The following is an 18,392-nucleotide window of genomic DNA, read 5'->3' on the forward strand; positions in this document are numbered from 1 at the left end:
GTGAAGCTGGATTTTTTCATGCACTTCAACCAAAACAATATATTGCAACAGATGGAAAGAAAATGGAGATATGAAAATCCAGTTGTCTTCTTAATAGACAAATATTAAAGAAACTTGCGAAACTTAAAACAATGCCATAAATATGTTTCATTAATGTTATTTATGCTAGCATGTAATGAGTTTATTGTTTTAAATGAATTAACAAATACATAAACGAGATCTCAACTTTCATTTCAAATATAGTAAATGTTAATAGGTATAATCCACATAAACAAAGGCTTTGGGTTTCTCCATAGTTTTTAGAAGTGCAAAGAGATTCTGAGTCCAAAAAGTTCAAGAACGAGTAATGTCCCACTAACCACATAAGTACCTTCAGCAGCATTTCTGAGAATGGTCATCTATTCTCAGCTCCATCTTTTTCTGGAATAGGAAGCTTGCTAATTTTCCAGTGGTCTTATTCTGTATATTGACCTGAAATCTGCATTCTCATAGCCTTCATCCATTAGTTCCACTTCTAGCCTAGACAATCATACAAAATAATGTTTTTTTCAAATACCTTCACCCATTTGAAGGCAGCCATCTGGACTTCTCTTTTCTGGAACAAAGTGGTCCAAATTCTTCAGTGCTGTCTTCTGATTTGCTTAGTGAATCTTTCATCCTCTCACTTGAACATATTTGTATCCATTCCAGTTTTTCACTGTCCCAAAGGATTTCTCTTCACTGCATTCAAGGTTAAGAGTATTTCTTAGATTGCTTTTGCTTTTATAAACCTTACCTTACAATAGTCGATAGCTTCTACAGTAATGTTTACCAGATTCAATGATAAACTGACATGTTTTCTGACTTCTTTGTATACTTTCATGAGTATTCACCCCTTTTTTTACTGAAGATGTTACCAGAGAGTGGGGATCCTCTCCTGGTGTGTAGTCCGGGTTCTTGATGTTTTGAACAAAGAATTGAGCAAGACACCAAAATGCAGTAGAAAACAAAGTACACTTCCAGACGTGGAAGCAGGCCTGAGCACGAGAAGCGTGGCTCTAAAGGCCTGGTAACAAAGCCTTTGGGGTTTTTATTCCTATTTTCTGTGGGTGGCTACTTTTCTTAGAGGGGTGGGCTTCCTTGATTGGCAATCAAGATTGACAGGCCTCAATGATTCATTTTTGCTTTCTGCGCATGTTTGTTTCAGAATTCAGTCTGTTATAATGATATTAATGAACTTCCAGGAATATGCATCATATTATAATGATGGTATAATGAGGCTCAGGTGAGTTGAAGGTTGTTGAGGTCTTCATTGCACAGGTGCAAGTGACTGGTTTAAACTGATACCTAATTCTCTTCCTACTTGTTTCTTTGTGTGAGTTAAAAAAATGCCTTCTGGCTTGCTTAATTGTGGGTGAATTAGGGCAGACCCCTTCTAGGATAGGATGACATCAATGTCTTTGCAGGCAGACCCCAAATCCCCTAACTTTTTCCTGCCTAATTCTTTTCTAAGAGTAATGAACCCTCTTATTATTAGTATAGATGTTGAGGGACGGGAGGTCTCTTCTTCCATATCTGCTTCCTGCTGAGAATGGCCGTAGTCACTGCCTACAGAGGTTTCATAGAGCTCTTTCCCTTTCTGCCTCATTCAGGGTGGGGTCTTGGGTTGCCTGCTAAAGTGCCACCTCAGCCTCTAGACAAGGAAAAGAAGATACAAACTTATTATTTAAATTATATATCTATTAATTTCTATTGTCAATTTGCCTATTAAGCGAATAAAGGGAAATAAGCTTGGTCAATATATTTCTTAAAGAGTGAAAAAAAGACCCCTCTCAGAATCTAAGAGCTCTGTCTGGCTTAACACCATTTCTGCTAACAATGGGCTAATGACCCTTATCAATAGCCAGAGGATCTGAGTCGCCAGTTTCAGTATAATTATCAGGATTTGAGAGAGAGGGCCTTTTTCCCTAAAAAAGGAAGAAAACTTAACTAGACTTACTAAAAAAGTTAAGAACTCTGCAAGAGATGTCCCATTTCATTTCCTGCAAAAAGATTAAGAATTTTATAAGTGACGTCCCATCTCAAAATGATACAACTGTGAACTCCTCCTTTCCCCTAACTCCATTTTCATGTGGAGGTAACTCTACCAAAGCAATACCTTGATCTCTTAGCTCTTAGCCATATTCCCTTCTCTCCAGGAAAGGAGACTTATCTAGGCACATGTGAGGCAGGCATGTGGCTTGTAGTGCTGCCAATGGCAATATGAGTTCAACTCAGAGGTTCAGAATTAGCAAGCCAATTTGTTGCCAAATCTACCCTCTTTCTCCAGCCTAGACTTTATCTGTAATGAGGGTGATATTTTGACCTCTATATGTCTGACTGCTGTGTCTATCTCTCATTTGGTCCTGTAACCAGACAGGAAAAAGAATGTCACTTATCGGTTCTCCTCAAATTTTAATTCTTCTCCTTCTTCTCCTTCTTCTTTTTCCTCCTCCTCTTCCTCCTCCTCCTCCTCCTCCTCCTCCTCCTCTTTCTTTTTTTTTTTCTTTATCAAAACTTTAAAAAGTTAAGCTAAATCTTTGAATTAGCAAATTTAGAATGGCCATAGCTTTGGTAAAACACATGTCCTGGAGTCAGTCTTCGCCACTGATAAACTCCTTTGGAAAGCAGTTGGGGAATTAGTTTTTAGATAAAAATGAGAGCAGTTTAAGAATAAAATAGGTTTGATAGGAGGAGAGCAAAGATATTGCCCCAGGAGTAAGGGAATGGGGAACAAGGAACAGGGAATAAGGGTGATCCCTATTCGTTGAGAACAAGGCAAGTGACACATACACATACAGAGGAAGCCTTACGGAGACAGCTGAAATACAAGTTCTCCACAACATTTAATCCTACCTTCTTGACTCTGAATGACTACCTTCTTTTCTTTTAAAATACTAAATGGAAAAAACTTGCATCCTTGACACACTGCAAGGGTAAACCTATGCATCATTTTTTCTTTTCTTTAACTCTGGTGATTCCTAAGACTGTAGCAGCCACAGAATCTCCTATATTGAGGCCCAGCCATTTAAGCTTGAGTCAAGATGCTGATGTCAAAATGGGCTGTCCTGATACAGAGGTAGAAGACAAATTCATGAATATCAGGCACTTTGAAAAGTATGAACACAAAATCGGCAGTCTGTCCCTCAAGGTTAAAAAGAAAGAAAAAAAAACAGAGGGCATTCCAGACAAAAATCAAGTGAGATACAGATGGAATGATGAAAGGTAGTTAAGGCAATAGTCAATCACTAATAAATATTAAAATTATCAACAGGAATCTGACTCTATAGTGTGAAATCTATTATTCCTGTTTATTATTTAGGGGCCCCTGAATGAGGGACACTCATTTGGTTACTTTCATAGTTGGCTCTCTGTGTTGATTCTCACTCATTTCCCAGATACCCTTGGTCAAACTTTCATGTCATTGGCTGTCAAATTAGTCTTAAAGAACAAATATAGCTCTAGCTGGCGTTTGGTAGAAACTACTAAAGTAAGCTTTGTGACTGTTTGAGAGGCACAAAGAGGTGCCCCAGGAGTCTTGGATGCCCCCCTGCCCCCGCAAAAATTCCAGCCAAGATTTACTGCAGTGAAAGGGGCTCCTGACATTTCCACCCACGAGAATGGCAGAGAGGAATCATGGCCTGACCTTTCAGAAGCCAGGACTTTGCCTGAGGGAGAAAAGCCCCCTGGGACTTCACAGAGTTTAGAATATAATTTATTATATTCATGGGTAGTTATGTATGCTGAGTAATAATTTTTTAATCTCTCCTCATCTACACTCTCTTTCCCTTGTACAATTTCCTTCTAGGCTTCAGAAAGATATTAAAAAGGTTCAATGTCATCCAGATAAGGTTCAAAAATATTTTAAAGTTCGAACCGAACTATTTGAAAGCACAGTTCTTTATGCAACCGTGAGAAAAGGTGGCGTTGGAAGACCTGATGGTAACCTACACTGTTCGCTTACTAAGGGGCTCTGTGCCTCAGCTGTCCCACAGTCAAATGGGATAATTGCATCTACCTTACACAATTGCCGTAGACAGTAAGTTAGAGGATGGATTTTAAAATGCCTTGTACGATGTGTGCACAGACGATTCTCCATTCTTTCATTCTCCCTCTATCTTTTATTCTTTTCTCTCCCCTGCCTTCTCTCCCTTTCTGGATTCTTCTTCTTCTAAACCCTCATCCTATCTTTCTTGCTGGTGATCAAATGAATTATATAGCCAGACTAAGCTGATCTTCAATTTAGTCAAATGAATGGCTGGTATATCTGCTTTATCCAAAGTGTCATAATAACCATAACTAATATTTATATCATGCTATATACTTTAGAAAGTGCCTTCAGTATGTAATACTGGGAATTTTGCCAAAACAAAACAAGCTAAATCTTAATGCCATCACATGTCAAACTCTATCTTAGGAACTCAATTATGTATAATGATGTTGTGTTAAGAAAAACCTACAGTTCTTTCCTCCCGTGTCTTTCCTTTACTTTTACACAGCACATTCACAACACTTCTGGCACCAGATGGGGAGAAGGGTTCCCAAACACCAAGCAATTCTGAGACACCAGCTGGATGCCCTACAATTTAACTCAATTCCAACACTACGTGAAGATAGCATCAGATCTCACAGGTTAAAGGCTCAGTCCCACAAGACTTCTCCCACTTCAGATGTCAATTGCAAGTAGCAGGCATTAAAGGCGATCTCCAACTTCTGTCTGATTTGGCTATAAATCGGAGGTTCCCATGACCACTTGCCCCTTGGATTCCATTATTTGCTAGAACAGCTCACAAAACTCAGAGAAACACTTACCTACATTTATCAGTTTATTAAAGAATATGATAAAGGACACAGATGAACAGCCAGATGAAGAGATACACAGGGTGAGGTCTGGGAGGGTCCCAAGTTGAGTAGCTTCTATCCCACAGAGTTAGAGTATGTCACCCTCCCAGTACATGTACATGGATATGTTCACAAATCTGAAAGCTCTACAAAACCCATACTAGTGGGATTTTATGGAGGCTTCTTCACATAAACATGTCAATTATTAATTCAATTTCTAGCCCCTCCTCTCACTCTGGAGAAGTGGGGCGGAGAGGGGGAGAGGGGTGGATGACATTGATTTATGTCTATCCTCACACCAGTACTATACCTTCTTGTTTATATAGCTTTGTAATATATACAAACTCAGAATAAATTATCCAATTTCCTTCTTTTTCAAAATTGTTTTGGTTATTTTGCACCAGTTGCATTACTTTATAATTTTTAGAATTATCTTGTCAATTTTTACATAAAAATCCTCTGGGATTTTTCATTGGGATGATGTTAGCTCTATAGATCATTTTACAAGAAGTGTGAGAATTTTTCAATAAGACACTTCCATCTTCTCGTTCCACTGTCTGGGACGTGGCTGTCAAACACTCCACTCTCATGTATACCACAAACCCCACAACATTGTAATTTTAATGTTAAACTGTCAGTTTTCTTTTGAGAAAAAATTATATCATATTTATTCACATACTTATCATTTCTGGTTCTCTCTATTTCTTTTTAATAATCAGAGTTCCCCTATGGTACCACTTATTTTTTAAGTCCGAAGAACTTCTAATATTTCTTAAGGTAGGTCTACAGGCAATTGTCTTAGATTTAATGTTGTCATTGTCCAAAGAAGTTCATTTCATCTTCATTTTTGAAAAACTTTCTCTGGCTATAGAATTCTAGGTTGACAAGCTTTATTTTCTTTCAGTATTATATTCCTATTACAGGTATCAAAAATTAAGACATTGTAAATTTCTTCTTGCTTTGTTGCTGAGTCAAAAGCTGGTTTAGGTCTCATTTCTTTTTTGTTGTTGTTGTTTTGTTTTGTTTTTATTATCTAGAAGTCCATTGAATTCTTTTTCCAAATGCTCTGAGGTTTGATATAAACTTTCTACTGCAGCTCTCATAGACTCACCAGCAATTGGATCAGGTGCAATGTCATTTCTGCTTTCCTTGCACGACAGCAGGTAGTCAAGGCTGGTGAGACCTGCAGATTCTATATAATAGCTAACTGTCAGCATCTCCTGATGAGCTTCTGCTATTCTGTAATGAACTTTTGTTTCATCCATCAGAGGCATGTTTATTAGCTCTGTTGTTGTGTTGAAAGTTTGCTGAAAGTATTCAGAAACTTTGTTATAGTGTGTCCTGGGCTCTGGTGAAGGCATGATGACTTAGGAGGTCCCAGAGACATAAAGAAAGAGCCTGAGTTGTGTGGCTTTAGGGCAAGGGCTGGTGGGACAGCCGCCATTGTCCCCGTGTTGAGCCTCCCCTCCTGGGTTGAGCCTTTCCCCACCATATTGTTTCTTATGAGAAGTTAGTAATAATTCTTATATTTGTTACTGTATATGTAATATTGCTTTTTTTCTGGTTCCTTTTAAGACTTCTCATTTATTACCATTTCCAGAAATCTAACTTTGATGTACCTTTGTGTGTTTTTCTTTGTTTGTCCTCAAATTTAGAAATTTTTGATTATCATTTCTTGAAAATTTGTTTTGTACTCTCCCTTCCCTTTCTGGAACTCTAATTATTTGTATAGTAGACTGCTTGATATCTTGCCACTGTTCTCTCAGTTTCATTTTCCTTCAGTTTCTTCTCTCTCTGCGCTTCAATTTGGGTATTTTTTATTGCTCTGAACTCTAGTTCACCGATATTTTCTTTTCCAGTGTCTAATTTGCTGTTAAGTATATCGGTAAATTTTTTATTTTAGTTATTGTATTTTTTTGGTTCTTAAGGTTTCACTTGAGTCTTTTTTATATATTTCATCTCTCTCTTTTTTTGTATTCATGTTTTCTTCTTAATTATAATAACTGTTTTGAAGTCCTTATTTGCTAGTTCCATTATCTTTTCTAACATTCCTGGGTCTGTTCTTACCGATTTTATTTCTCCTAGTTATTGGTTACATTTTTCTTGTTTCTTCACTTCTCTAGTGACTTTGATTTTACACTGTGTTGTCGAGTGTCTGAATTTTGCTGTCTTCCTTTAAAGATTATTGAGTTCTATTGTAGCAAGCAATTAAGTTTCTTGCAAATCATTTTAATATAATAATGCTCATTTTAATACAATGCTAATAACAATCTTCAGGCTTGTTATTAGCACTGTTACTGTGGGTCCAGAGTAACCTTTATACTAGGGCTTAGTTTAGTCTTACTACCTGGTGTGACCTACCTGGAGTCCCGGTTATGTCCCTCAAGTACCCAGTGATCTCTCTCCATTTTGGCTGGTCAAAGTGCAAATGTCCTTAAGCTCTATGCAATGTCAGGTGTTTTTAAGCCTATAACTCTCTGGCAGCTCCCTACACAACCCCATGGAGATTCAGTTTCCACGTGCACAAGATTCAAGGGGTCCCCTATACAAAGTTTTTGAGCAATTTCATTCTGTAGCTCCCTTTTTTCTTGTACCTTGCTCTGGAAATTCTAAACAGTTCATCCTCGCCAAACTCCAACATTTGTCTTTTCATGTTAGTGAGATCGCTGTTCTCTACTTAGGTCCCCTATTCCTGCTCTACAGTCTGAAAAATGCCTTAAAGCAGAAAACCAGGGTAATTGTAGGGCTCTCTCCTTTACTTCTTTTCTGTTGGGGATCACAGTTCTGTGTTAGCCGTGGTCCAAATTTGGAAATAATTGTTTCCCATATCGTGTCTAGTTTTCTAGTTATTTCCAGCAGAAGAGTAAGTCCAGGAGAAGTTACTTCATCATGCTTGGAAGTGGCGGTGCCTATAGCATTTTCTAATGTAAGGTGCATGGCTTGAGCAGCCTCACAGTCCCATTCCCAAAGACAGAAAAATATTTGAAGTCTTACTCTATGCAAAGCACTATGACAGGCCCATGGGACATTAAATACTTGTGGATTAATTGTGATATGTAAACACATACAAGTGCAAGATAATTTCTTTGAACATTTTAATCACTTTAAACTCCTTCAAACATTTATGGGATAAGATTCTCTATGTAATTGGTAGAGTCCACTTCTCACCACCACTCTACAGGTTTAATTTTCATTGCATAAAAAGTTCTTTCATTAAGGTTCTGTTGTTGTTGCTTGGGGTTGGAGGAAGGTGTTTATAATGGGGTTTTAATTGTGTGGCAGTACACTCCAATTTCTACACTAAATCCTTGTAACAAATATTTAGCTAAAGACTGCCACTCCACCCTCACCACATTTGGGCTTTTGCCTGCAGTGGCGAAGGTTAAAGTGTTTGTGATACTGTTTTATTTAGTTCACTGAGGTTTTGATGACATTCACCTTTCCACCCAGCGTTATTTATTGATTATATTCCCATCCCACATTTTCCGTCCTATGAGTTTCTGCTTTGGTTATTTTTCTGCTTGTCTAGTTGGCTGGTTTTGTTTTTCTCTTTTGGCTCCCAGTACTACCACCTTATCCTATTGTACTTCCTTTAGTTTTAGGGTGATGAGGTTTGGGGTTGGACTACCTTAACCTATTATACTACCTTTAGTTTTAGGGTGATGAGGTTTGGTATTTATTTATTCATTGATCTTCATCATAGATTCTTTTCTCCCAGCTCCATCTCACCAGAGCTAGTGGTGGAGAAGAGCAGAGTATGTGGCACCCTCCCATCTACCTACTAAAGCTCTCCTCCGCCCATCTGTTCCTGTTTCTTAACCCCGCTGGACACAGGAATCAGTTCCTCAATTTAACACCTGAGTTCAACCCTCGAAGCACAGATCTGGATCTGAGCAATGCCCTTTCTGTCCAACCTTTCCCATTTCCTCTCCTGAATTGTTCTCTATGCTAGTTATTCCAGGCTATGCTGTCACCTTAGAGTGATTTAACACGTGGCCTTCCAGCACACACAGTTACTTGGGACAAGGAGGGTCAAAGAACCAGAAACAGAAGAAATGACACCCAGTTGGCATTTCTGGCACAGGGGAGAGGGGTTAAAGGAGTCATTTTGGGGACTGCTCTTCACTGGAGCTTCTCTATTCTCCTTTTCGTCTATGCCTCTCTCATCCTGTTACCAAATTTGGAGAGCAATCAAATCCACAGAGTTTAACAAAAGACAAGCAACTTCTATGATTGAATGTAGTAACTTTAATGATACATTTGAAAGCTCAAAATAGTAGTTCTAGCCTACTATTGAAAGTAGTAGTATCTAAAGATTTTGCCATTCTTGTGTGCTATGGAGTTGATTATATCAGTTAACTAGCTTCACATCCCCTATTTCTATAGACAGTGACAGGGATGAGGGGTTTATCTATAAAGCGTAGCCTGGATAACTTTAATAATTGATGTTTAAATAATTGTCCAACTATTCGAATGCCTAGCGCATTTTGGGAAATTGAAAGTCTTCCTCCTGTTGGCAGTAACTATTGGATGTGCAGCAACAGTCTGAATGACTAAGATCTCCTTTAGTGGGCTCTTCTCATTTTTCCTGTCATCAGGAACGTTGATGAAAAAACAAAAGTTAATCCAGAAAAAAAGTATTTGCATCTAAGTTTTGAAATTGATTAATTTCACTCAAATCCATAGTAGTATTTAATTGAAATCCTTTTCATCAAAACATTTGAATTAATCTTGGATACTAAACATTCAACTTTGTTAAATATTAGACTTCCATGGCATTGAAGCAGATTCTCTTTAAACAACAAATGTTGGCCAATCTATTTTTCTATAAAATTCCGCCAAAGATATTTATTTTAAGTTTCCCTCAATACTAGAGCCAGGAGTACTAATTGAGCTGCCTGGGGTTGTAAAGAAACACTTATCCTCTGGATTTTTTTCTTTAATTCTTGCAGAGTATCTGAATGCTTATGGTGCTTTGTCATGCTGTGCAAAATATGACTCTATCCATATAAAAAGCAACCAATACAAGAAACCAAATGTTTGGTATAATCAACAAGGCTGCTTATCTGTGGGATCTTAGAGGAAACAGAACTGCTAATTACATTCAAGTCCTATCTTGAGCTTGACAACACAGTTCTGGGTGTATGTGAGGAACGGGAGGACAATTGCTGGAAAAACACCCCCCAATGGGTACAAAGTGCATTAATGTTAAAATTATACGAAGGCCCTGCCATTCAATGAGGAGCCTTGTTGCTTCTTATTAATGGAAATGAATTCTCTTATTTTTTTTCCATCAGATTCCAGCATTGCTGGCTGTATGCTATTCAGAATATCTGAACTCTCCTAGATGCCAGCCTCTGTGGGTGTAAGACAGGAAATGCAAAGTGGTTTTGGCCCAAATACAAAAATGTGAACTATAACAGAGAATGCTCTGTGGGATGGCTCTATTATTTTTACACTGTTTCAGGCAAAGTGTTGAGTCATGAATAGCTTGTCTCCGTGGAAATTTTGGTATATCAGGCTACCTTTGGTCTTAAGTAACAGAATTCTATTGCACTATTGCACTAATTAAAGTAAATGGATGGATTTATTGGAAAGATCGTGGGCTATGTGACAGGCTCAAGAAGGTCATGGGCCCAGCAAAGTCCACCTGACAAGACCTCGAGAGTGCTCATCTCTCACCTCTGCTCTGCCTCCACAACTCCATTCTTCTCCCTCCTGCAGACTGCTTTGCCCATGTGATGGCTGACGCAGATAACGACAGTTCTTTTGGCCACATTTACTGATGCTGTCCCTGACAGTGGTCCAGGTGTCCCAGGAAAGGGAATTGAATAAGCTGTCCACTTCTGAGTCAACCAAGTAAGGCCTGGAGAGAAGGTCACCTAAGAAGGAGACACATGTGTTTGGAACAGGGGAAGGGTGTCCTTGGTGGAAGCAGATAGAAAGCGAAAAACTAGTGGACAAGTGCCGAGCCAACAAGAAGACTCTGTAGTATATGTGGCAAGATGGGTGTTTGTCTTTGTCTGGGCCATGAATCCAGTTCTGTTTGGTCATAGACTTTCTATGGTCTTTTATTCAATGTCATTCTGATATGGTCATCTATTATCTGGTTTAAAGCCAAAGACAGCAAGCCGTGTTCTAACCCACCTATAACTTTCTCCCATCATGGAAAGAGAAACAGTATATTGTGGTCTTAGTTATGTGGTTTCCCACCATCCTCCAAACAAAGACAGAATAAAATGCATAATCAAACTAGACAGTGTATTTGTTGAAGGCAGGGAGCATGTCCTGTTCATCTTGGATTCCCTACTTGTGTTAGGGCAGTGCCTTGCACACATAGGCACCCTATAAATGCTATCTAACTTAAATTTTTGGAAAAATGTTCTACCATATTGACAGCAGGAAATCGTAAGCAACTGCTACAGACCGAGTGTCTATGATAGAAATGTGAAAAAGTGGTTAAATGCTGAAGTAAAGAGAGACTTAATGAAGTACCACTATAAAATAATGGCATACGGTTCACCATGCTGAGGGACCAGAGCACCTCAGACAGGCAAGGGCCTGACAGCATCTCCGTGGGCTGGTCGCTGAAAGACTTCCTGTGAGTCCAGAAGCCGCTAACTTGCCCAGTGGACTGGACTGGGCAACAGCAGGAGGCTGGGATGTGTTTGTGGTTTGAATTGCTGTGTGACTCTTGGACTTTTACTTTGGTTTGAAGTTCTCACAGCATTACATTAAACTGCACTATCACACACAAAAAAAAAAATTAAAAAATATAGCAAGATTGCTACAAAGGTAAGAAGTTACTCTTATACCAAAATTTACCACATCCTAGAAACTCCGAGTGCCTGTTGTGTACGTTGTATAGTTTCATGTGTATAAAGAAATACTGTCATCAGTCCTGAAACTTGAATTTCTGCACTTTGCTAAAAGTCACCCCCGAGGCTTTCCCTCATGTGTCCACTCCTGCCCTTCTCCATGGCCCTCCACGTAATCCACGCAGGATCCACAGTCCTTCATCCATTCAGCTGACACTTTTCCTCTTGCTGCTTTTCTTTCCTCCTGTGTGTATTACTCCACTTTTTCTCCACAGTCTTCTCAGATCTTCTTCCGCCTCTCTTCCCTGCCCGCCTCTGTGTATCTGCTTCTCAGGACTGCGCCCCACAGTGTCACTCAGAGGCACTGAGCTGAGGCATTGCTGAACTCTGAAGTGGCACTAAGATTAGAAAAGGGCTTCCTATGGTGGCATAACAAACCACCCAAACTCAGTGGTGTCAACGATGACAGCTCTCAATAACTTTTCAGCTGGGAAGCTCAGCTGGGTGATTCTGCTGCTGGTCCCCCTGGACTCCATCGTGGTCTTGGTTCAACTGAGCACTTGGCTGCAGTAGAAACACCTGCGGGGCTTCTTGCCACCTGGGCCTCTGTGGCAGGGCTGCCAGACTTGTTCCACATCATCTGACTTCTCAGAGAGAAGAAAGGGAAGCTGCTGGTTCTCTTAAGGCCTAGGCTGAGAGGTCCCCAATTTATTCTGTTGATAACAGTTGGCAATTTTTTTCTATAATGGACCAGATAGTAAGTTTTTAGCTTTGAGAGCATTAAAGTAGCCGTAGGCAATACATTTATAGAAAGTGAGAGAGGGGCTTCCAAGGAGACACAGTGACACTGCTAACAGGGCTTTTAACTCAGTCTGACAGCAGTCCCGCAGTGAAATCAGGACTCTCCTGAAGACGATGCCCTGTAATCCTCAAAAGAGAATACCAGGAAGTGGGCTGAGAATGTGACAGGAATGGGGAAGAAAGAAAGTCATTCTGAAAGGGTAGCACAAATATGGCGGCCTCATGGGGATGGCTGAGACCAGAACGTGGCAAAGAGGTCAGCTGATGCAAATTACAAAGGTAGGGAGGGTATGCTAGGCTCATGGGCTGGGTGCAGAGGGTTAGGCTTCCCCTAGAAAGCACTGCTAGATGAGAGAGAATGGGCCCCACTAAGAAAGAACTTTCTAACAATTAGAAAGTTTCCAAAGGGGAATGACTTCTCCCTGCAGTGGAGAGTTCCTCAGATCAGACTTGTTCACGCCGAGGGAGGGCTGCGTAGATTCTGCAAGGGCAGATTAAAGATGTGGCTTAGAAGAGGCCATTAAACTCACTCATTTTCCTTCCAGCAGCTGACATTCCTTTCTATGAAACGGCCTCCCTGCTAAACTGGAAGCCTCCTGAAGGCAGGGACTTACTGACTTCTATGTTCTCAGAGTCCATATACTTTGCTATTCACTATTCACATTTAGTGAATGAACAGGTGTCCTCACACATCCTCATTATCACTATGAAGGTTAAAACATGTAGCTAAACACACTAGCATAAGGCCCAGCCATTACCCACCTGAGATTTATCAAAGAGAAACAAGAGCGTCCACACAAAGATGTGCATGTTCCTAGCAGTTCTGTTTGGAATGGCCAAAAAAAAAAAAGCCATGGAAACAACACAAATATACATCAACTGATGAATAGATACATAAAGTATGCTATATCCATACAATGGAATCATCAATAAAACTCATCAATAAAAAGGAACACACTACTGATACACCCAACATGGATGAATCAAAAAATGTTTATTCCAAGTGCAAGGAATCAGACACAAAAGAGTACACACTGTGTGATTCCATTTCTATGGAATTCTAGAAAAATCACAGCCATGAAGGCAGAGAGCAGATCAATGGTTGCTAGCAGCCAGAGAGCAGGAAGAGGGGACTGAGGAAACATTCTGGAGTGATGGAACTATTCAGTGTTGTGATCGTATAGTGGTTGTGCAATTGTATACATTTGTCAAAACGCTTTGAACTACACACTTTAAACATGTGTACTTTATGGTACTTCCAATATACCTCAATAACACAATTAGAAAATATAGGTGTTACTGGACTCAGTTTTCAAGCTTGGAACAGTTGGGGGAAGTAGGAAAATGTTCTATTCAAGTAACACAGCAGATTGCATGATGGGGCCTGGGGATCTCCTAAATTCTTTACTGCCTGGGTCCCAGGCCTATGTTCTGGTGATTGGTGCCCCGAGACTATCTGGACAGAGGAAAGAAGGCTAAAAGTGCTTACCCACCATGGTTGAAGCGGGTTGTTGTACGGCTGCGCCCTGTGGCTGCTATGGGGATGCTCCCATCTGGGACACTCGAATAGAGAGGATTAAAGGAAAGGGCCACTGGGAACCACTTGTGTGACAAACCTCTCCATCCTACCCCCATTCCATCCCCCACCCCTGATCTGGAGCTGCTCTGGCAACCAGGGCTACCCGACCCCTCTCTGTACCACCAGGCAGCTCTCCAAGGTGAGGTCCCCTGGAGAGTCAGTAAGCAGTGACTCAGGAATGTGTATCTAAAGCCTAGAGGTTCTGACAAATGCAGTATGACCAATGGCTTAAAAATATACTCCCCCTTCCCTGCAATGCACTCATAGAGGGGAAAACAGAGCAAAGACTAAATCTCATAAAGGAAATACCTTAACTATTTCAAGCTAATATGCTAAGATGATATGAATGATATCACAACTATCAAAGGGGAACTTTCCTGTGTAAATATCTTGGGTGAGACCAAGTTCTTGAGCCAAATCTTAAGACGAAGAGACATGTTTTGGCAGAGAGGAGTCACCTCAGCCCTGAGCCCTGAGTTTGAAATAACGAACTACTAATGAACTAATAATGAACTACTAATGAACTAATGGGCAAGTGCTTTATAAACTGTCAATCTCTTACATAAACCTTTATCATTCCAGTTTCTAATAATATCAATCTTGTTTGTTTGGGGTCCTGAAAATGCCAGTTCCGAGACAGCTTTCAAACAGGTACAAAATCTAAGTGCAGTCTGGTGCTCCTCATTGCTTTTACCTTTAGATCCCACCTCTGCAACTAGACTGATGGCCGAGGAACAACGTCAGGTCTCACCTGCTCCCAGGCACAGGGCTCAGCACAGAGTCTTGTCTCTGGACGACCCAAGGGTGCGAATGGACCAGAGGAAGGTAAGAGTGCCAAACTGGGAGGCAGAACAGGTAGACGCTGGTGAAAACCACTGCTTGGCAAGTCATAGCCTCCAACCCTCGGGTTCCTTATCCGTAAAATTGAAGCTCTATTTCTGCCCACCCTGCAGGACCTGGCAAGGATCAAATTGAAAATCATGAAGTAGCATTTAAACTACAGGCTTCCCGTGACCTGGGGTAGCCCTTTGCACCTGACAGGCGCCTGTACCACTGGAAAGTGGATAAAATGCTTGTAGCTGATGTTGCCTGAAGCCACTCTTTCTTCCTTAATGAATGGTGCCTAATTTATAGTTATTACCTTATTGAAACTATGTTTATTTAAACAGAGCATTTTGGAGATACAATGCCTTAACAGAAGGTATGACTCTCTGACATTGGCATGGAGGCTGAGGGAGCTGGTTTGAACTACATTTTCCCCCCGAATTTACAGGGCAATCTTAAAACTCTATGCTCAGTAATTAATGACATAAATAAATAACAAAACAAAACACCAAAAAGAAAAAAAGGAAATAAAAACACTAACAGCAGCAGCAACCATCTGAGGGCACTCTGTGGGTTGTGCAGGCATTGTCTATACTTAATGGTGAAGCTCTAACTATTTGGCCCCAAATAGAACTGAGTAGGGGGCTTTACAAATGATGCTCCACAATTTGCAGGATCCTAGCCCACCTTGTTGGGATTCAAGATACCTTTCAAAAGCTAAAGGGACTCTTTGAGTCATTCAGCAAACAAGAAATCACTTAGGTGCTGGTGGCACCTGTTGTTTCTTTGGCCTCTGCCTGGTGCATCTGTGCAGGTGGCTGGCAGCTTGGCCATTCCTGGGTCACGCGAACACAGCCTGGTGTACTGCAGGTCTCGGCTTTGGTCTTGGCACCCTAAAGCTGGTGCCCGCCACCTTGAGAGCTGCACACTCTCACATTAAAACCCATATTTTGTGTTCAGGTGGTTGAGGTGCTACCTGGGTTGTAGATTAAGAACACACCATGCTCCTTCTTCCCACAGGACAAAGGATTCAGGAACAGTGCGTGGGGACCTGACCTGAGCAGCTCTGCTCCCTTTCAACGGAGGCAGTCTGCTATGTCTTTGTGCTATCCTCAGCTGGCAGAATATTTTAGTTAAAATGCTGCAAATTTAAGGTATGAAGAGACTTGAGAGTGGCCTCATTCTCCGTGATAATCTGTTCTAATAAAATCATCTCTTTCCACCAGAAGTCCCTGGGGGATGTGAAGACCATTTATTTGAGACTCTGGTTAAATCCTCACAGCTGAGAACTCACACTCATCTTCACTGAGGGGCCACGTCTGCCCATAGAGTTCTGGGCCCCAAACTAAGGGGCCTCCTCCACCTGGAGTCCTGAGCCTCTCTGCGGGAGCCCTGTTCACAGACAGATGCCCACAGTGAGCCGGAGCTCTACATAATGAGGACTTTGTGCTTCTCAATATTTTTTTAGACTGAAAGGAAACGTTCCTGCTTTCCTTGCCTTTGGCTTCGGTGAGTTATTTGAAATGGCAAAAGTTATTAAAATTCTGACATGGAAATTTGCTTAATAAACAGGAAAGGAGTATGAAGGACCCACCACTGAGCGTGAAAATTAACCTCATGGTTGCCGATCCTCAGGTGCAGACAGTTGCGATGGCTGGCGTTTGCCAGGGTTCACTCCATCACCTTCCTTATCCTTACTGGGCTACTGCTCTGAGCTGTTGTTTTGTGTAACATATACTTTTTAAATATCAAACTTAAAATAAAAAACAGACATAGAAAATGATCTCATTTGTACAGTTAACCACAGATTCACTTTTCGATGGCAACCTTTACTCATTCATCAAATATTTATTGAGTGTTCTGTTCTGTAGATAATAAAAGAACAAACACATTGAGGAGCTCAAACTCTTAAAATCCAATGGAGAAAAGAGAAATAAGGTACACAAATAAATCCAGGGTTGAATCGGGAAACAGTTGAGGCGGTGGGGAACATAAGGGTTGTAGGAATTCAAAACAAAGAAGGGAAGCAGGAGAGGCTTCCTGGAGGAGGTGGCCTCTGAGTTCAGCGTTGAAAGGTGGTGGATATGGTGGATTAAAGGTAGCCACAAATTCTTTGACATTCCCCCATTGAAAAACGGGATCTCCACACCTTCCTCTGAATGTTGATGGGATCTGTGACTGCTTCCATCAATAGAGTACATTGATTAATGTCAGTTTCGAATACTCTCTCTGGGACCCCTGTAGGAACTACCCTGAGACCTCATGCTGGAGGGGCCACGTGTAAGTACTTCAGCGGACAATATCAACTCAGCTCAGACTTTTCAACTAATCCCACAAAGGCAACAAATTCTCCAGTGCAACCACTCTGCCAGCTGAGTCTGCTGGGTGAGCACCATCAACACTGCATGAGGCAGCAGACTCACCCAGCTGAGTCCTGCAGTGACAGGTAACCAGACCAGTAGAGTCTTGACTAGCTGAGATGAGGGCCCACTGGCTTCCCAGAGAGGAGGAATGTTCTATGCAAAGCCATGAAGCTGTGAAGGTGCCAAGAATAAATGTAAGCATTGAGTTTTAGGGAAATTGGGGAACCTGCAGGATGTATAAGGGAAAAAATAACTATTGCACATATTTAAAGATTAAACAGAAAATCTGAAGGTCACGTGTATGTTATAAATTCTATAGTCAATAGGGTGTCACTAAGAGTCTGCATATATGTTTTTAACTTTTTATTATAGAAATTTGTAAATATACACAAGGAACAGTATAATAATCCTTGTACACATCAACTGGGCTCAAGGAATGCATACATGGTTTCCTAGCAAAAATATTAATCGATATTTGCCAATTTTTTCTGATATGTTTTAAGCCAAGTCCCACACATCATATAATTTTATCCCTAAGTATACGGTATATAATTCCAACAAATAAAAGCTTAACAGCATTACTGTAAAACCATTTCACACCTAAAAAAATTAACAACCTTAATAGGAAACTTATTCCATAATCAAGTTTCTCCTATCATCTTACTCCAGGTTTGTTTGATTCAGAGTCAAGCTGGGTCCTACATTGCATTTGGTGGATTTGGCTCTGAGGCCTCTCGTAATTAGAGCCAGTTCCTCATCAGATCTGCCCTCTTCCTGTGCTGTTTGTCCTGCAGAACTCTCCCTGTGTGCCTTAGGTTCCTGGTACCCTCACTGAATGATGTCACTTAGCATGGTCTTCTAGTTCTATGTTTCCTGTGAGCTAGAAGTGAGAGAGGTGGAGATGCCCTGTCAGGGCTATGTTTGAGAAGGTCAATATGCTAATGTATGACAATGAGGTGATAATGCACGATAATGAGGTGGGTTGGGACCCTTCCCAAATGAGGGTTCCAGTGCACCTGGCCTAGGCAGGAGGGTAAAGAGGAGAGGAGCACACAGGTGTCAGCCCACTGTGAGTAGAGAGGTCAGAGGGAAGTATCCATGGTAACGACCACTCCTGACATTTATTGGGTGCTTTCTATGTACCAA

Source organism: Pteropus vampyrus, unplaced genomic scaffold, assembly GCF_000151845.1.
Source record: "Pteropus vampyrus isolate Shadow unplaced genomic scaffold, Pvam_2.0 Scaffold160, whole genome shotgun sequence".
NCBI classification, from domain to species: domain Eukaryota; kingdom Metazoa; phylum Chordata; class Mammalia; order Chiroptera; family Pteropodidae; genus Pteropus; species Pteropus vampyrus.